Source organism: Oryzias latipes, chromosome 16 (assembly GCF_053564925.1).
Source record: "Oryzias latipes strain Hd-rR chromosome 16, Olatipes_Hd-rR_3.1".
NCBI classification, from domain to species: Eukaryota; Metazoa; Chordata; class Actinopteri; order Beloniformes; family Adrianichthyidae; genus Oryzias; species Oryzias latipes.
This window is the reverse complement of record NC_136252.1, coordinates 5,761,219-5,780,197: the sequence shown is the minus strand read 5'-3', so window position 1 is coordinate 5,780,197 and position 18,979 is coordinate 5,761,219. Positions and strand designations below refer to the sequence as shown.

General features: G+C 41.9%; 1 long non-coding RNA gene across 1 annotated transcript; it reads left to right on the top strand.

The window, feature by feature from the left end:
* The first annotated feature begins 4,755 nt into the window (after positions 1-4,755).
* On the top strand, positions 4,756-5,269 carry LOC111949007 (uncharacterized). The gene is made up of 2 exons (XR_002875021.2): positions 4,756-4,892; positions 4,968-5,269. It is a non-coding gene; the product is annotated as an uncharacterized LOC111949007 (long non-coding RNA).
* Positions 5,270-18,979: the final 13,710 nt, after the last annotated feature.

The window sequence follows — 18,979 nt, the reverse complement described above, 5'->3', positions numbered from 1 at the left end:
TTCTGTTTCTAATGCTGCTGGAATTTCCTACTTCTAACTTTGCAAACATTTTCCACTTTGTGTTGGTTATTTCTGAAAAGCTACGCTGCACACTAACTGCCTGCAAGTCTATTTTTACTTGGCCCTTGTAGAAAGAAAGATGTGAATTTTTACTACTGGCAGCATGTCTGGATCTGCTGAATGCTGATGCAGCATGTCACAACTGCTTTCAAAAATACAGAGAGGTATTGTGCCCACTGAGCCGGCAAAGCACAGAGTGAATTGGCTAATTAAATACACCCAACACTGAGCCATCAAGAGCTTCTCATTTCCTCTTTGCTCCATCGCCACACGTGCAAATGAAGAAGACTCTAAATAAGACATTTGTTTCAAGGCCACTGAGCAGAAGGAGCGGCGGCAGATTATTTGGTGAGGTGAACACACCAACAAACACGAGTCCTGAGGACCTGCATGCTCTTTCTTTCTGTCTCTCTTTCCTTGGAGATACATGTTGAAAGTGTCAAAATAAAACTTTTTGGTCGGCACACCACCATCTGCTAACACCATGCAGCTCATTTGCCTTTTCAGACACAGCTGCTGTAAAGTATACCTGCCTGAGTCAAGTTTATTGCGTGCATTTGAGCATTGCCTGTCCAGAATTCAAAGACAAATTTTGCTTTCTCTCCCTATATAGGTGACGCTAATGTGCAGCAGCAGCAACATGCTAATAAGCTGACGCTGCTGGTTATTGCTCCAGATTTTTCTTTAAGCACATTTTTCTCTGGGGTGGTGTTTTACTTTTCTTTTTTTGCTAACATTGTTATTAAATCTTTAGTTATGCGGCTTACAATAGGAATTTAGTTGTTTTTTTTAAATGATTTTTGCCTGAGTATTTAAAATTGATTAGAAAAAAGAAAGGAAGAAATTTGTTAAATGTCAACAATGCCACAAAACCAAAAATAAATATAGTAAAGAATAGAAGAGAATTGTATAAAAATATAAGAAACATTACTATTTTTATTTAATATTTTATGTCTTTTCACCTATTTGTATTTCTGTAATGTTTATTTTTTATTATATTGCAATTATTATTGACAAATGTAAAAGGAAAATGTTACTGGCAATGACAATTTTAAAAATGCTTTTTTTTCTCTCTTTTTAGGATTTTTTATACTTTTTAATGCAAGTGTCATTTCTGTATTCATTTCTACCTTTTTTTTAATGGCAGCACTACTGTCGTTGCATTTTTACGTGGAATATCTACAGCATCATTTAGACCTTTGAACAATCACACATGCTTTTGAAAGTAAGATTTTAAAAATACTTATCTTAAAATTGCTCTTTTCCATCATTTCAGGCACCAGTTTTAGGGCAGAAAAGCATGGTAAAGTGGTAAAAAAGGATAGATTGTGAACAAAAGAGGCTTTATTTTTTTAATTTATTTTTTTAAACTTGTCCTGTCCAACAGCTGAGCAGACATATGAGAGCTGAAAGTCTCTTGTGTTTGACATATTTTACTGTTACAACAGGGGTTATGAAACATTTGACACACTGGGTGTATATTTAAATAAACCCCTTTTGTAATTTATGCTAAACTTTATTCTTCTTACTCATATCTGTAACAGTCTTTTGTTGGACCGGACGGAAAAGAATAGAAAGAATAGAAAGGAAGAAGAGAGAGGGATGCCCGGGTAGGGGGGGGGGGGGGGGGTAGGTATAAAGCCTCTGCTGGTATGACCTGACATGATACCTTTGTGGGATAATTTAAAAATCTGTCTGAAATGCAGTAGTGTAATGTTTTAGTCAGAATCAAACACAAAGGCTGCAGAATAGCCACCATCCAATCCACAACTTTTTTTTATTTAATTGGAAATGTTTTTTTTCAAGCAATCACATAAGAATAATACACAAAATGTCATGGTGCCTCTGGCAGACTCCTCCCCCTCTCCTCTCTGCTTGGCCTCTGATTGCTCCCAGCTGCGTCCACTCTACTCATCACCCTGCCAGACCTACTTAAGGAGCTCCAGGATCATCATTCATCGCCAGTTCGTTGCCCTTGATGGTGCTTAGTCTGGTCATCATAGATTCTCGCTCTATGTTATTGCTCTCGCCTCACGAACCTTTGTCTTGTCTTCAGGATCATCTAAACCCACGAGTGGACGCCCAAATCTACTTCCATCCAAGCGGAGGATACCCCCAGAAAACCTACCTCCTTCCAGCGCGCCGTCTGAACTCCAGGCCTCAGCTCAAGCCACAGCCGAACCTCCAGCCACGCCACAGGCCACAGCCGAATCACCCGCCTCGTCCAAGGTTCGCCCGGAGCCGTCACAGGATTCCTAGACTCGTCTTCAAGATCGCAGACGGGTCGTCGGTCTCGCCATCCCCTGCCACAACAGGACTTTACTAATGCCCTTGCAGTCTTTCAAAGGCTGGTCAACGACGTCCTCAGGGATTTTCTTAATCGCTTCGTTTTTGTATATCTGGATGATATCATCGTTTACTCTGACAATCTCATCCAGCATGAACAACACGTCCGTCAAGTCCTCACTCGTCTCTAAGAAAACCAGCTGTTTGTTAAGGCGGAGAAATCCGAATTTCATGTCAATTCAGTACAGTTCTTGGGCTATATCATTGAAGCAGGCCGTATTAAACCAGATCCCTCCAAAATCGAGGCCGTGTCCGCCTGGGAACCCCCTATCAACCGCAAGAAACTCCAACAATTTCTGGGTTTCGCTAATTTCTATAGACGCTTTATCCGCAACTATAGTAGCATTGCTGCTCCCCTCACTCGCCTCACATCCACCCATCAAAAATTTCAATGGACCCAAGAAGCCCAACAGGCCTTTGACCGTCTAAAGAAACTATTTGTCACAGCTCCCATTCTCATTCAGCCGGATCCCTCACGACAATTCATCGTGGAAGTCGACGCCTCAGATTCGGGGGTCGGCGCCGTCCTGTCCCAGAAGGAACTCACGTCTGGAAAACTCAAACCCTGTGCTTTCTTTTCTAAGAAGCTATCGACGGCGGAACAAAACTACGACGTGGGAAATCGTGAACTTCTGGCTATAAAATTGGCCCTGGAGGAGTGGCGGCACTGGCTGGAGGGGGCGGCGCACCCGTTTATCGTCTGGACAGACCATAAAAATCTCGCATACCTTAGGACCGCCAAGAGACTCAACTCCCGCCAGGCCCGGTGGTGTCTGTTTTTTGACAGGTTCCGGTTCACCATCACCTACCGTCCAGGAACCCGGAACGTCAAACCAGACGCATTATCCCGCAAGTACAGCACCACAGAAAACACCATCGCCAACACCATAGTCCCCTCCACGTGCATAATCGGGGCTCTCACCTGGGACATCGAAAATCGAGTTCTCCAAGCCCAAGGTGAGGAACCTGGTCATGCCCCATGTCCTCAAGGCACTCTTTATGTTCCCACCTCCCTCAGGGCGGACGTCATCTCCTGGGGTCATTCCTCCCGGCTGTCCTGCCATGGCGGCGTCCAGCGCACTCTCCATCTCCTCCGTAGGAGGTTCGTTTGGCCGTCTATGGATAAGGACATCCGCGAATATGTGGCGGCGTGTACCACCTGCGCCCGCTCCAAGACCTCCAATTCTGCTCCTGCTGGTCTGTTACAACCACTTCTCACCCCCAGCCGGCCATGGTCTCACATCGCCTTGGACTTTGTCACCGGGTTGCCTTCCTCACAGGGCAACACCGTCATACTCACCATCATTGACCGTTTCTCCAAGATGGCTCATTTCGTCCCTCTAGCCCAGTTACCTTCCGCCACTGAAACCACTCAAGTCCTGGTAGACCAGGTGTTCCGTCACCATGGCATCCCCTTGGACATTGTGTCTGACCGTGGTCCCCAGTTTGTCTCCCAAGTCTGGAAGGCTTTTTGCTCCGCCCTGGGGGCCACGGTCAGTCTCACTTCCGGCTATCACCCCCAGTCCAACGGTCAGGCAGAGAGGGCCAACCAGGAACTGGAGGCAACCTTGCGCTGCCTGGCGGCACAAAACAACGAGGACTGGTCCCAGTATATAGTGTGGATCGAATACGCCCACAATACTCACGCATTTTCTGCTACTGGGGTGTCACCGTTTGAGGCTGCTCTCGGGTACTCACCACCTCTGTTTCCGTCCCAGGAATTCGATTTGGCGGTGCCCTCGGTCCAAAAACATCTCCAGCGTTGTCAACGAGTCTGGCGCCAGACCACAGAGGCTCTCCTCCGCACCAAGGAGAGCAACTGTCGCATCGCCAATCGTCACAGGGTGGTGGGACCCGTTTATCAGCCCGGACAGAAGGTATGGCTCTCCGCCCGAAATATCCCCATACAGGCCACCTCCCGGAAACTGGCTCCTCGCTTCATTGGTCCTTACACGATTGAGAGGATTATCAATCCTACCTGTGTCCGTCTACGCCTCCCACGAGCCCTCAAGGTACACCCCTCGTTTCACGTTTCTCAAATCAAGCCCGTTCAGGACAGTCCTCTGTGCCCGCCGTCCGCTTCCCCACCACCCGCCCGGGTCATCGACGGCGCCCCTGCCTACACTGTCAGCCGCGTCCTGGACATCCGGCGGCGGGGTCGCGGGCACCAGTTCCTGGTTGATTGGGAAGGTTATGGTCCTGAGGAGCGGTCATGGATATCCCGCTCTCTCATTCTGGACCCGTCCCTCATTGAGGATTTTTTCCGGGCTCATCCTAATCGCCGTCCTGGACCGCCTGGAGGCGGTCGTTGAGGGGGGGGGGGGGGGGGGGGGGTACTGTCATGGTGCCTCTGGCAGATTCCTCACCCTCTCCTCTCTGCTTGGCCTCTGATTGTTCCCAGCTGCGTCCACTCTACTCATCACCCTGCCAGACCTACTTAAGAAGCTCCAGTATCATCATTCATCGCCAGTTCGTTGCCCCTGATGGTGCTTAGTCTGGTCATCATAGTTTCTCGCTCTATGTTATTGGTCTCGCCTCACGAACCTTTGTCTTGTCTTCAGGATCATCTAAACCCATGAGTGGACGCCCAAATCTACTTCCATCCAAGCGGAGGATACCCCCAGAAAACCTACCTCCTTCCAGCGCGCCGTCTGAACTCCAGGCCTCAGCTCAAGCCACAGCCGAACCTCCAGCCACGCCACAGGCCACAGCCGAATCACCCGCCTCGTCCAAGGTTCGCCCGGAGCCGTCACAGGATTCCTAGACTCGTCTTCAAGATCGCAGACGGGTCGTCGGTCTCGCCATCCCCTGCCACAACAGGACTGCTCATTTCCCTGTAACATTAAATCCATTACTACTTTCACTCTTCTCCTGTCCTCCTTCTGGGTTCCAGCGTCTGGGTCTGTTAGCCTCGCTAGAGTCATGACACAAAAAACATTACAATCATCAGTTATACATTCATACAAAGACGTATCAAATTTAGAATAATTAGACATATTAATAAATATTGCTTGAAAGGGAGTGGAAGGAAGCAAATTTATATAATCCCACCCCCGGTTTACCGTAACCATTTTATTACATGATTTATCAATATCCGGTTCATAACTTTTATCAGACAGAATTAAGAATCCTGAAGTATATATAAATCACATGACAAAGAGGAAATTCTTAAATTATTATGTAAAAAACAACTATTTTAGAATCAACATGGCAAATGCAGATCAGTTATATAAATTATATGCAGATTGTCTTAATTATAATATTCATGTATATGATTAAAAAATAATACTATATCAGTAAAATAGACACAACACTGTTTCAAAAATCTTCATAGCAAAAATTGATCAAGTATCAAAAGTTAAAAATATGTGCAAATTGTTTTTCATTAGGAAAAATCATGAATCAATTTTTGGAGCAAACAAAGTCATATCATTAGAAATCAATCAATTTAACCATCTTCATTAATTGATTTAGCATTTTTTATTGTTTTATAATAAGGTAGTGCTGTGAAATAAAATAAAATAGGGTCCATTTTCTGTCGATCGACCAAGGTTGGTATTGATTAACAGCTTTCTTCTGGGTTTAAACCGAGTTTATAGTTCTCTTTGCTGTTGTCCATCACAGATTTGTGGTGTTTCATTAGGTGGACACATGGGGACAGAGCCTATAATAATAAGGCAGAAATATAAATTAGCATCCTGCAAATGTCATTACCATTGGCAACTAAATATACCGTATTTTCCGGACTATAAGTCTCCCTTTTTTTCATAGTTTGGCAAGGGGTGCGACTTATATTAGAAATAAATTGAAATAAATACATTGTTAACCCTCCTGTTATGTTCATTTGTGAGGAACAGAGATGATGTTCCTGGGTCAATTTGATGTATGAGGTATGTTAAGTGTTAAGAGTGTGTTAAGTGAGTCAGAGAATCAGCAAACCATTTTTACAGTAAGATCTTGAAGGCTAACACCATAATATTCTATTTTCCAATGTTTTCATAGATTCAGAAATGCAATAAAAATGACAACTGTTTCTACAAATACAGGATGAAAACAGAGTATTAGTTGGCCAATGATGCTTCATGAAAGGAATAAATAAATAAGTATGAGAAAGAATTACTGTGAAACTATGAGATAAACAGTCTGCTATGATTCTGTCATATGAGTTTGTGCAAGTTATTATATCTTGGTCTCAGATTTTGTCAAATAAATTTCCCATCAAAATGCGACTTATAGTCCAGTGCGACTTATCTGTGTTTTTTTTTTTTACTTTATAATGCATTTTTGGGCTGGTGCGACTTATACTCTGCAGCGACTTATAGTCCGGAAAATACGGTAGGTCTTATTTGTTGATCAGCTGCAGATTCCAGACTTAGGAGTTACGAGAATTACGAGCTACTGACTGATTAGTAAGAAACTGCCATGCATGTCCCACTCTTCTGTGTCTTTACTGGTTCTTGTGCACCTTGTGAAAATCAAATAAAGAGCTGTGCAATGTCCAAATTCCCTCTCTGCTCCCTAACCCTCAAATGACTACATAGTGTTGGATTATCCTTTTGGACAGATGCTCATCACTTTTTTAAAAAGAGAAATATGATGTAAATGGTAAAATGCTAAATAGCGTATATACTTGTATTGCACTTTTCTACCTTCCTCAAAGGCCCAAAGCGCTTTACAGTCACTGTCCCATTCACAGAGTCCCACACGGATGGCGGCTCTACCACAGAACACTGGTGCCAACCAATGACCACCAGAGGCAATCTGGGGTTCAGTGTCTTCCCCAAGGACAATTTGACACCTGTCACCCATTTGCTAAAGTTATACCTAATTAATATTAAAAACATTTTACAAAGACTATTTATAAATCCATTGTGTTTTGATGACTTGGAGGATTTTTTAAACATAAATGTACACATATTTCTTTGAATGACAAATGAATTGTGTTCTATATTCACCAATCTAGTGATAATTGATGCACAGTATTTCATAGACTTGTAGGAAATTTCCTTCGCACTGGATTTTGGAAATGTAGATTCAGAAAACCCACAAAAAGGCAAATGCCATTTATGATGCACTAAGTAGTGAGTGAGGAAATGTGGACACAAACCTTGATGTGGCATCTATGGAGCTTCTTTTTCTACTGCTTCACTGCTTTTATCTGGTATTGTTTCATTTGTGGGGTTTATTCATTAAAATGTGACTTTTTCTCATATCTGTTTTGTCTTGCTTTATATTGTAGCCCATCAATACTAATACTATGTCCCATTGTGTCACACTGATACCATGTGGTGCTATCAATATGCCAAACATTTTTAAGAACTCATCATTTTCCTGGAGTTACAGCTCTGCTTAAAAACAATTTTGCAGCTGTCCACTTTCAAACAAACTAACCAACAAACAACAATATCACTCAACCATGAAGTAAAAATTTTATGTCAAATTTTCATGCGTAACTATAACCCTTCATTATATATTTCAGTTTGATGAAGATTTTCTCTCCTTTATTCCTTTGAAGCAGAAGCAGGTGTTGTAAGTCTTCACCTGACTCCCAAAGACTTATTTCGCATCCTGGATAAATGTCTAACAAAACCGTGCTTGACATCTCACATATGGAAAGATCAGGTCAATGATTGAGCAGCATCAAATTCAAATTGGATTTTTCCAGCCCTTTGCCCATACTAATGTGTTGGATATTATTTTTGGATTAAGCGACACAGTGATCTGTGACATTACAGCGTGGCGTGTGTAAAAACGAGGGGATCCTGTTGGGAAAGGTCAAGCCGAAAAGCTTGTTTCATCTCTGAGAGGAAATGAGGCATTAGATTGAGTTCCTGTTTCAGTCACCCAACCCTAATGGGTCATCTATCCTGGAAATCGTTGAGTTGATCCTGCAGGAGAGGGCTCAGAAATACATCAAGTATCCACATGTGGTGAAATAAATCAAGACAAAGAAAAAATTCAAGACAGACTATTCATTGAACTTATCACAGGCGTTATTATCTGGTTCAATTTTTTAAAAACATGACATTGTGACCAGACTGCTCATTTGATTTTTCTATTTACTGGAGCAGTTGAATTAACTGCATTCCACTTAAGAAGCCAAACATTTCCTTTAACGAAGTTTCAGAACATCAAGTACAGGATGTCCTTTTGAGCTTTTCTAAATTATACACAAAGCAGACACCCCATATCTCAAACTTCTGAGAGGTTCGATTTTTGTAAGTTTGGTCCATTTAAAGCTATAGACACACCGATCATGTGACACTCATTCAAGAATGTACTGAGCCTGAATTCTTGAAGGCGCATTTAGCCAATGCTGTTTAGACTGGACAAGCAGGAAGGGACTTCTTCTTCTTTTTCTTTTTCTATTGTTTACTAGCTCATGTCTGCCATCTATAAGCTGAAAGAGGCTTGGGGCGAAAAGTCAAAGCTGGTGAGTGTTGCTCCAGGCTCTTTCTTTCACAGCTCTATTCCAACACATGAAAGACTTGGTGTCATTTAATTCCAGCTGAGCACAAAGAGCAATTATTAATTTCTCCTCAGTTGGCACTAGCTAGTAGCTTTTTAAGGCTACTGTAACTTTATTTTTCAACAAAAAAACACCTAATTATGCTCAAAACTGTCTCACAAAAACTCTAGAGCACATGTGTCAAACTCAAGGCCTGCGGGCCAAATGTGACCCCCCATGTCATTTAAGTGGCCTGCGAGAGCATAAAAGTTTTTCATTTCTTAAAATAAAAAATAAAAAATTAGTGTGTATTTATTCATATCTATGGGGGATTAGACTTGAAATATGGGATTGGGCAACTATACATTAGGACTTAAACTGTCCATAAAACCTAACCTGACAGAATCAAATGTAAAAGGATTTATATTAGAGTAACTGTCATGGTTTCAGTTTGTTGTGTCTTGTTTTTCGCTTTAGTTCTTGTTCTGTCTTGTTTGGTTCTGTTTCCTGTTTTATTTTGAAAGGTTTCCTGTCTTGTCATGTTTCTTGAGTTTTACTTCCTTTGGTCCCCATCTGCCCTAATCGTGTTCACCTGTGTCTTGTCTGCCCTGTCTGTATATAAGTCTTGTCTCTGCCTTCCTCCTGGGCTGGTCCATTAACTTCTGCTCATGTGTTTCACGTCCTCTGGTCATAGCGTCCTTGTTCCCTGTTTCCCGTCACAGTAAGTTTTCGTTTTTGTTTGGTCATCCTGCTCTGCAGCGCTTTTTGTTCTGTTATTAAACCCTTTAGTCCTGAACCCGTTGGCCTCCCGTCTCTGCATCTGGGTCCTACCGGCTCTGCCTCCCCCGCACATGACAGTAACAAGCAAACACATGTTTTCTATGCAACTTTAATTGCCACTTTAAAAAGGTATAATAAATAATAAGTTATTTAACATTAAGGAGTAGGTACATTTATTTTTCATTACATTTAGTTACATGTATAAGTTATATATGGCCCTTTGAGGACAGCCACTATGCTGATGTGGCCCTCTGTGAAAATGAGTTTGACACCCCTGTTCTAGAGTCTGATATCGCATCACCTTAAAAGTAACGCCTTGTGTGTTCAAGTTCATACAGAGCGAACAAATGCCCGTCAGCCATATTCTGACAGAGATCTGACACACTAGCAAGTCCATTCCTGCAAGGCTCCAGCACACAATGAAGGTTTCAGAGTCACCCAGTTGAAGTCCTGGCTGTGCTTTGATTGAAATGCTATGGCATGGTCTGGAACTGATCGGCCATCCTGGAAAATCCTTCAAATTTTCTGAATGAACTCAAACCTGCAAAGAAGAGCGGGACACAATTCATCTACAACTATGGGGAGAACTCGGTGTCAGTGTGATGCAGATTAAATGATTCAATGATTCATTATTGCCATTTTCAGTGAACAGAGCAGTTTCACAGAATTGGAATTTGCTGCGGTGCTAATGTGCAACACAAAACACTTAAGAATAGAAAAAATGAACAACAGTAAGCAAAATTAAAAAATGACACAATGGTCAGAACAATAAAAAGAAAAAGTAGGGGAAACTGTGCAAACTGAGGATGATCAAGGTGATGCTGGAGGGGCTGTAGTTAACTTTTTACATTGGCAATTACTTTAAAATATTTAAAATTCAAATGACTCCATCTTTGAGTCACAGTAAATTTGGAGCAGCTTTATGCAGTTACAGATTCAGTTTTCTTTTAATATATACATACTGTTGTGCCTCTGCTTTTTCCTTTTTCTGCATCCTGTGCTGTGTCTTCAAGCATGGTGTTGACATTACTTATCTTAGAACACTGCAGTGCCACGTTACCCATTTCAAAGAGCCTCCAGCATGGCCATGACTTCTCAACTGCTACATTAATTACAAAGTTATGCTATTCTTCCCTCTGGCTCCCCCCACTTTCCATATTGCATTAGCAGCCACCCCATCCCAACCCCTGCACACATACTACTCCTGTCTTGGCATTCTAACAAGATGGTCTCTGCAAACCTTCAGGGACTAATTAGATTGTCCATTGGTTCTAACAATCCTCAGAGGCAACTATGGAGGAAACCCAGGCTAAGCCTTCAAGCTCATGGAGGCCACAGTCGGCATGCTGTTGGAAGAAAAAGTCCCAGCTGTCTCACTGAGAACCACCTTAAACAGACATCTAGAAAGATCATGAAAGGTTTTTTCAAAGCCTCTGATGGTGAAACATCAGTCTGGAAACAATTGTCACAAGTGAGAGTGAGAGCGGTAGAAACTGATCTGTATGCAGAACGTTTCTGTCATTTAGGTTTCTTGAAATATTTCAACGTTTGATTTTTTTTCTCTCTATTTAAGCTCCATTTTGAACCCTAGCAGGAGAGCTGCTAGATGCATGGAGACACGCAGGCTGATTAGAAAGCTGTGGCCTGACAGGCAGGAGAGGTTTTGAGCTGACAGCTGACAGTAGAGATGGAACTGGGCTGTTGGGGAGGCTGTTTCTGCTGCAGCAGCAGCTTGATTTCTCTGCCTCCAGCTTGAGGGAAGATGAATCGGTGGCTGATCCTCAGCACGGACACAGAGCTGGTTTTGGAGGGGGGGGAAAAAAAGAATTCTTCGAAGGAGTAAAATTTCAAGAATATTACAAAAAGCAAGCAGTTCAATTGCATGTGTTCGCATATGACCCTTGCAGAGAAAATTCACAGATGAAGAGATACAATCAGACTTTGGTCAGTGGCTGATTATGATTTGTCACATCATAATCAGCCACTAGATTCAAGCCTTTTGTTCCTCTTAGATAAAACTAAACCTTTCAAGGTTTAGCTGTTCATGTAACACTGGTGCAGGGATGCACGCCAAAGATGGATGGGATGAGGAACAGGAAAACATTGAAAGGGGGTTGTTGACAGGAGATTCTCTGAGCTCTCATGTCAGTGACAAATGGTTTAATCCAAACAGATTCAAGGCGTCTCTGCACATTTACAGGACGCTGCTGGAATCTTCCTGCCAAATTATCAAAGACGGTTTTGTTTTTCTTTGGGGTTTGCTGGTAACAAAACAGCAAGGAGGTACAGTTAAGATGATCACACTTCTAACAAAGGCAGCCCATGGTAATTTTGGCAAGATAAATCCTTACCATGCTAAAATGTTTCTTTTAACTTATTTTTAACAGTTATGACTTAATAGTGCCCTACATCATTTCATTAAATTGGAAAAGTTAATAATGATTTTAATTTAAAATTTAGTAATTATAAAAAAATAATAAAGCATAAAGCTTAGAATGAGGATCTGTTGAATATTTCATTTTGTAATGTATATTAACACACTGCCATTCTGTATCACTTGTTTCCTTTTACTATCTGTAAAACCAAGGATGCTAAAGTAAAATGTGTGGTTTAGCACTACAAAAGTGAGAAAATGACAATAAAAGAATAGTTTACACTTCAAGATGCGATAATTGCCCCTGAATTTGACTGCACCCAATACTCACACTAACTCTCATCAGCTCCATGAGGTCCTCAAACTCGCAGGCACTTCTTAGAACAGCACTGGCATCACAGGACCAGATAGAGTTCATTGTGGCCTCAATTCTACAGTGAATCAGTGAAAACCAGGGCAGCCTATGGCATTTATCGCTGCCATATATTGAACGAGCGTAAAGACAACTGAGCGGGTGTGTTCAGGAACCGAGTGAGTGAACCTCACAACTGCGCAGGCGCAATTCTAACTGAGCAACACCGCATTTTACAACTGCACGCCTGAACTCCTAGCTGAGCCGTGATCCTTTGCGCTCACTTCGCTCCTGCGTGCTTGCTGGGTTTGCGCACAGTTTTAAGGGGGCGTTTTTTATGGCGTTTCATAGCTGCCATAAAGTGAAAGGCGTAAAGACAACTGAGCGGGCGTATTCAGGAACTGAATGAGTGAACCTTACAACCGCGCAGGCGCAATTCTTCCCGAGTGACCCCGCATTTTAAAACTGCACGCCTGCAATCCTCCTGTGCGCCCTCACCAGGATTTGCGCTCAGTGTTAAGGTGGCGTTTTTGTCACGGTATTCAGGGGTGTGTTTGTCACTTGGGGGCGGAAACCTTTCTGATTGGCCAAAATTTGCTGCTCAATTTTGGCGAGGCAGCGGGGCAGGACTTTAATTTTTCAGAGCAGGGGGGCTAACAGGAGGCTCTCGAGCTGCATGCGGCTCTTTGCCTTTGATCATAGTTTCTACATACAGTACTTTCACAACCATAAGAGGAACATAAAAGTCTTACATTTTCTCCAAAATGTACGGTGCGGCCCTAATGTCTTGTTCTGTGACTTCGGTAAAGAGATTCTAGGAGATAACAGCATGAAAACGGTACGAAGAGAGGTGAGAACGTGAAAGAAGCCCCCCCCCTCCCCCATAGTACAAAGGTGCAGATATGTGCATAATGCAGAACAACTTTAGAAACCCTGGAGGTATTGAGGTTGGAAGTCTGAATCTGTGAAGATCTTTCTAACTTTATCAAACCTCAGCTGCCAGAGAATTTAAAATAATGAATCCATGGTTTGCAAGTGAGGACGCTGGAAAACCAACTCCGACAAGACAAGAAGACGCAGCAGCAGCTGAGTTTCCGTGGAAAAAGAGGTTGCCTGTGTTGAAGTATCGACTCGGGCGCAGCAACTTCCAGCAGATTACAATGAGAAGCTGTCCATCCTCTGCTCCTTTTACTGGGAGGCAGCGCCGGGCGAGTAACGCCACACTATTGGACTGTAGGACTAAAGCTGGGGCTGACGTGTCTGCTTGTTCTTTGGAGCCGCACGGCAACGAGACGGACTCTGACGATGATGAAAGGGAAGCTGGCGTGTTTGAAATGGAGCCCAGCTGTTTCAGATACAGGCAATGAGGACTTTGATGAATTTTTTTGGTGCTGATTAATGACTGAAAAAAATGAAAAATCACAACCAACTCACTTTTGCTCTCACTGCCTTTTTAAAACACACCAGCATGCATGTTTTACCGGTATATGTTAACGTTAAATACAGAAAAAAACACTCATAACTGAAACTGCACCGTTTAATCCGGAGCTGTTGTATTGTATTGTTGTGTTATGGGAAATAACATGGCTTTAATTGCATGTTTGTGTGTGTGTGGTGTGGCTCTTTGACTATCACAGTTAGAAAATTTCGGCTTTTTGTGTCAAACTTGTTTGCCACACCTGTTTGTGTTAGAGGCTTGTATAGAAAAAATACGGATTAAAACGTTAACCAACAACCCAAGACCAAGGTAAGAAAGTTCAGCGGGTTTCTTTGTGCTGTAAGTTTTTCCTCATGGGAAAATCACTGCATTCGTTAACGTTTTAATACACATTACAGCCGCCATTTCTTTTCTATTAAAGCCCCAAAAAAGAAAGTCCCGCCCCGCTGCCTCGCCAAATTTGAGCAGCAAATTTTGGCCAATCAGATCAACCAGAAAGGTTTCCACCCCTAAGTGACAAACACACCCCTGAACACCGCCCCCCAAGTGACAAAAAACGCCCCTTAACACTGAACGCAAATCCTGGTGAGGGCGCACAGGAGGTGTGCAGTTTTAAAATGCTGGGTCACTCGGTTAGAATTGCACCTGCGTGGTTGTAAGGTTTGCTCACTCAGCTCCTGAATACGCCGCTCAGTTGTCTTTGAGCTTGTTCAATAAATGGCAGCCAGGAAACGCCATTGCGGCCATTCTAGCCCATATTTTTAGAAGCGTGAATTCTCTGTGATTAAAACAAGGAAGAGAGAGGGGAATCGTTGCCCTGACATGTCCGAATTCCATCACTATTCCTTTACTCCTAAAAGACTGGGACTATGGTACGGAACTGTCTAGTGCCCTGAATTTTGATGAAACTGAGACACATGCTCTACTATTATTATTTTTTTACTCCAAAGATGATGTCACCTTTTTGCCAAAGTAAAAACCTAATAAATATGAAAATGTTATGACTATTAATAAATCCACTTTGATAAAAACTTAAATGATTTATAAAATATTAATTAGCATGCAAATTGTTCGAAATAACAAGTTGTTCCAATGCTATGCAATATTCGCCAATTTGAGCATTATGCACACTGGTTTTTCACAGAGACTTCTTGGAAATTTCCAGTGCACTGGATTTTGGACACCCATGACAAAATGGTGAACGCTTTATATAGTGCACTAACCAGAGAGTAGCTAGTGAAATCGAATATAGCACTAGTTTGCTAGACCAGATCTGTTTTCCATGATGGAGACCATTTTTTTTTAAATAGACATCCAAACAGGTCCAAATCAAATTGAATTCTTGGAGTCCTTCCTTCCAGATATTTTTCTACAAACTTACCTTCAGAAATGGGGGGCTGAGTTTCAGTGTCTTTGCAGCAAAATTTGTTTGATTATTAACATATTTAAAGTGTGAAAAATTTGCAAAAACAAATATCTGAAAGAGGAAAAATACTTTTTTACTGCACTGTATGAGTTCAATAGCGGATTATTGCCAGAACAGGGGAAACAAAAACTATGCAAAACTATAAAATGAATTAACTCAGTTGGGGTGAGATTATATAATCTCGCTTCTTCCCAATCCTTTTCAAGCAATAAATCAAGTTCAGCATGTCTTTAGTTAATAATCCCCATTTAATAAGCAAATGTGACTTAAGTGTGTCTTTGTGTTTTTTTATCTGTATTCTATCATTTCTGTAGTTTGATCAAATTTTCATTTTTTATTGTATTGACTACAATTAATGCTTGAAATACAAATAAATCAAATCAAATCAAAACACAGAACCAAAAGGCTGTATATTAGTCTTAATGTTTCTCCTCCGCTGTCATAAACTGCAGTCAAGAATGACAGACAGTTTTTCACTCACAAAAATGGCAGAATTACTCAGCACATTTCCTGGTTTTCCCCTCCTTCAGTCCCTTCAGGAGTTGATTGTAGCTGCAGGTGAAAGCAGCTTCCTTTTGTAAAGTGGACTTCACCTCTGGAGCCCTGCAGCCATACATCCTTCACATGAAAAACCAAAGAAAATAGCAAAGTGAGGCCAATAACAGGCTGAGACACCTTCCTGCTGGCCAAATGGAGCAGACTGTTTTTGTATGTGCCCCCCTGCCAGTTTATGTGAGTCACTGGATGCTGCCAAAGACTGGCATTTTATTTGTTCCAATTCATTTCCATGAACCTGTTTTTAGATGGGACTTTGAGTGACCATTCCATTTTCTTTCAAGGACTCTGGACATTATGAGTCCCTTGAGGTGTTTAAGTTTTGAGGTGCAACCGTCCTTTGTCCTTGTTACAACGAGCAGTTGTCACATTAAAGAAACAGGCAGAGATGGTTAACTGACAGAATTTTATTGGTTGGTGTTGCTGGAGTTGAGCAGCAGCGGCAGAGTTCTTCTTGAGTTCTGTGAAAGCACATATGTTTAAATATTTAGGTTTTACAGCTGCTGCGTGTCTATGTGTATGTAGGGATGGCCAGTTCGACACAGATGCTTCGGCGCTTGTTTCACCTTCATGAAACAGAGTGGTTCGACACAATGTGTCGGGGCGAGTGTCAACTAGCGCAGATCACGTGGTTGATGACGTATGAAGCACCAAATGCTTCGTTTGGTCGAACCACGGTTCAGATGTCACTTGTGTTTGAACAGTTGGGCGCGCTATTCTCTATAAAGTTCTATTGTCTCCCCTGGATTGGAATCAGCGTCAGTCCAATGCACTTTACCATGGCTCCTAGTTAATAAAAAAAAGTACTGTGGCTCAGGATCCTTTCAACTCTGTTTCTCCTAATAAGACAATTCACTGGGAACGTTGTTTATAAGGAAAGTACTTGTATCCATATATGATGGCAAAAGATCATTGTATCAGTACTGATAGATCAGTGGATTTACAGTGATTGAATCCTTGAAACCTGGGTTCAAAGCTAGCGCTTTACTTTTTTTCTTTTTTTGTTTGTAATCTGCTTTAGCTCGTGCTGGTTTGCGGCACCTTCCATCCGTGAAACCAGGGTTCAAATCCAGGCTGCTCCCTGTTCCCTTCTCCACCTCTGTGCCGGTCCCAAGCCCGGTTGCTTTGAGAAGGTTGCATCAGGAAGGGCATCTGGCATAAAACATTGCCTAGTTTACCATGCGACTTGTTCGCTATGGCGACCCCTGATGGGAAATGCCAAAAGTGAAAAAAGAATTTGCTTTGCTTTTATTTTCTTCATGTATGTGTGTTTTGCTGCGTCGAGCACTTCTCACAGCAAACGTAACTCGTGTTGTTTTACGTTGTTTTTCATCATCAATAATAATAGTTTTGTTTTACGTTTTTTCATTATCATTTCCACATTGAAGTGTTGCAAGGAGCTTAGTTGAAGGATATACACCCAGTCTGCCACCAGATGCCGCTGTTCACCGAATGATTGGTTCAGTTTTCTGGCACAATTACATGAACCCCAATGAGGCTTCATGGAGCTTCTATTCATCTCCATATGTGTATGCCTTGTGTGATTGTGGTGACTCACCTCTGTTTTCTGTGTCAGGAATGGTCTACCAGTTCCGGGGAGGGAACCAAAATCATTGTAAAGTTAACAGGGGATATTTAGAGTGTTAATTTTATTATTAGAGTGAATTATTGAAATGTTTTAGGAACAGTTAGGGAGTTCTATTTTTGTATGGGGAAATGATCTTTTTTTATAGGGGTTGGGGAAACTTTGAATGTATATCTTTTAATATTTTGTGTAAACAGGTTATCTGTGGGAACCTGCGTGGATGTTAGCTCCCAAAGGAGAAATCCTAAAGGCGGGAGTTGTAACCATTTGGGGTTTGTTGTTGGTTAGCGGTTAGAGTTTGGGGCATGACTGTGAAATGGCAATGAAAGAAAAAGAAAAATGAGGTTTTGAGCTAAACCCAAGTCCTGAGACCCCGCCTGTGCTCCATCGTGATGGCCTCCAAGACTACGAGCTGAATGTGACAGTCCTGGACCTCCTCCTGAATCCCACCTCTCTATACTGTATGTACAGGTGTCCAAAGTAGCCTGTCCAGCTGGACAGAAAGTCTAATTTCAGTGGGTTGTGTATTGCTGAGACTAAATAAAGAACCACTTTATTCTGCAGAGGCTACAGGAGAATGATTGGAAGGGTCATGTGTTGATGAAAGATTTTCTATTTTACGCTGCAGAGGCATTCATTAACCTCTTAACTATAACTTAATATAAGTAATAGTGTTTCTTCATTTTTTAATTTCAAACTGCAAATAAATGTATAAATAGACAGAATTTTCTTTGATAAATCACACAAGAAATAGAGTTTTCAATGTGGAACTGTTATTTGCAGGTGATTAAAAACCTGAGTGTTGAAGGGGCTTGTCTGGAATAGAGCCTTTTTCATGACGCCAGCAGGACACTGCATTAACCATAACAGCCTCTCCATCAAAGTTAAGGAATAAGTCACTCCACTCTGCTGAAGGTGTTATTTGTTCTGCACTGCTCTGTGTGCAAGGATCCACCGTCACTATCTGCTGCATTCAAAAGGATTCTCACATGGGAGGGTTGAGATAAGATTTAATATGTGCTTCAAATGTAGCTCATGTTTGTTTTGCTTTTTCCATTCACTTACAGATAAAAGATCTGATTGAACTGATATTTCAGTGTATTTCTTTTTTCCTGTTGTTTGTAAACCACTTCACAGTTTGAGGCATCTGACCCCAATTATTCTGCATAAAAATGTGTTAAGATAACAAATTATTATATTATATATGTATTTAGATTTAGATATAGATTTAGATATAGATATATATATCTATAGATTGATATATATCAATCTATAGATATATATCAATATATATGGATAAATACGACACACCAACCTGTGCCCAGCCTGGATTGATTACAAGAAAGCCTATGACTCAATGCCACACACGTGGATCACTGAATGCTTGGAGCTGTACAACATCAACAGGACTCTAAGAGCCTTCATAGGAAACTCAATGAAGCTGTGGAAAACCACCCTTGAAGCCAATGGAAAGCCTCTTGCACAAGTGTCCATCAAATGTGGGATATACCAAGGTGATGCTCTGTCCCCACTGCTGTTCTGCATAGGTCTGAACCCCCTCAGCCAAATAATCAACAAGACTGGCTATGGATACCGACTGAGAAATGGGGCCAAC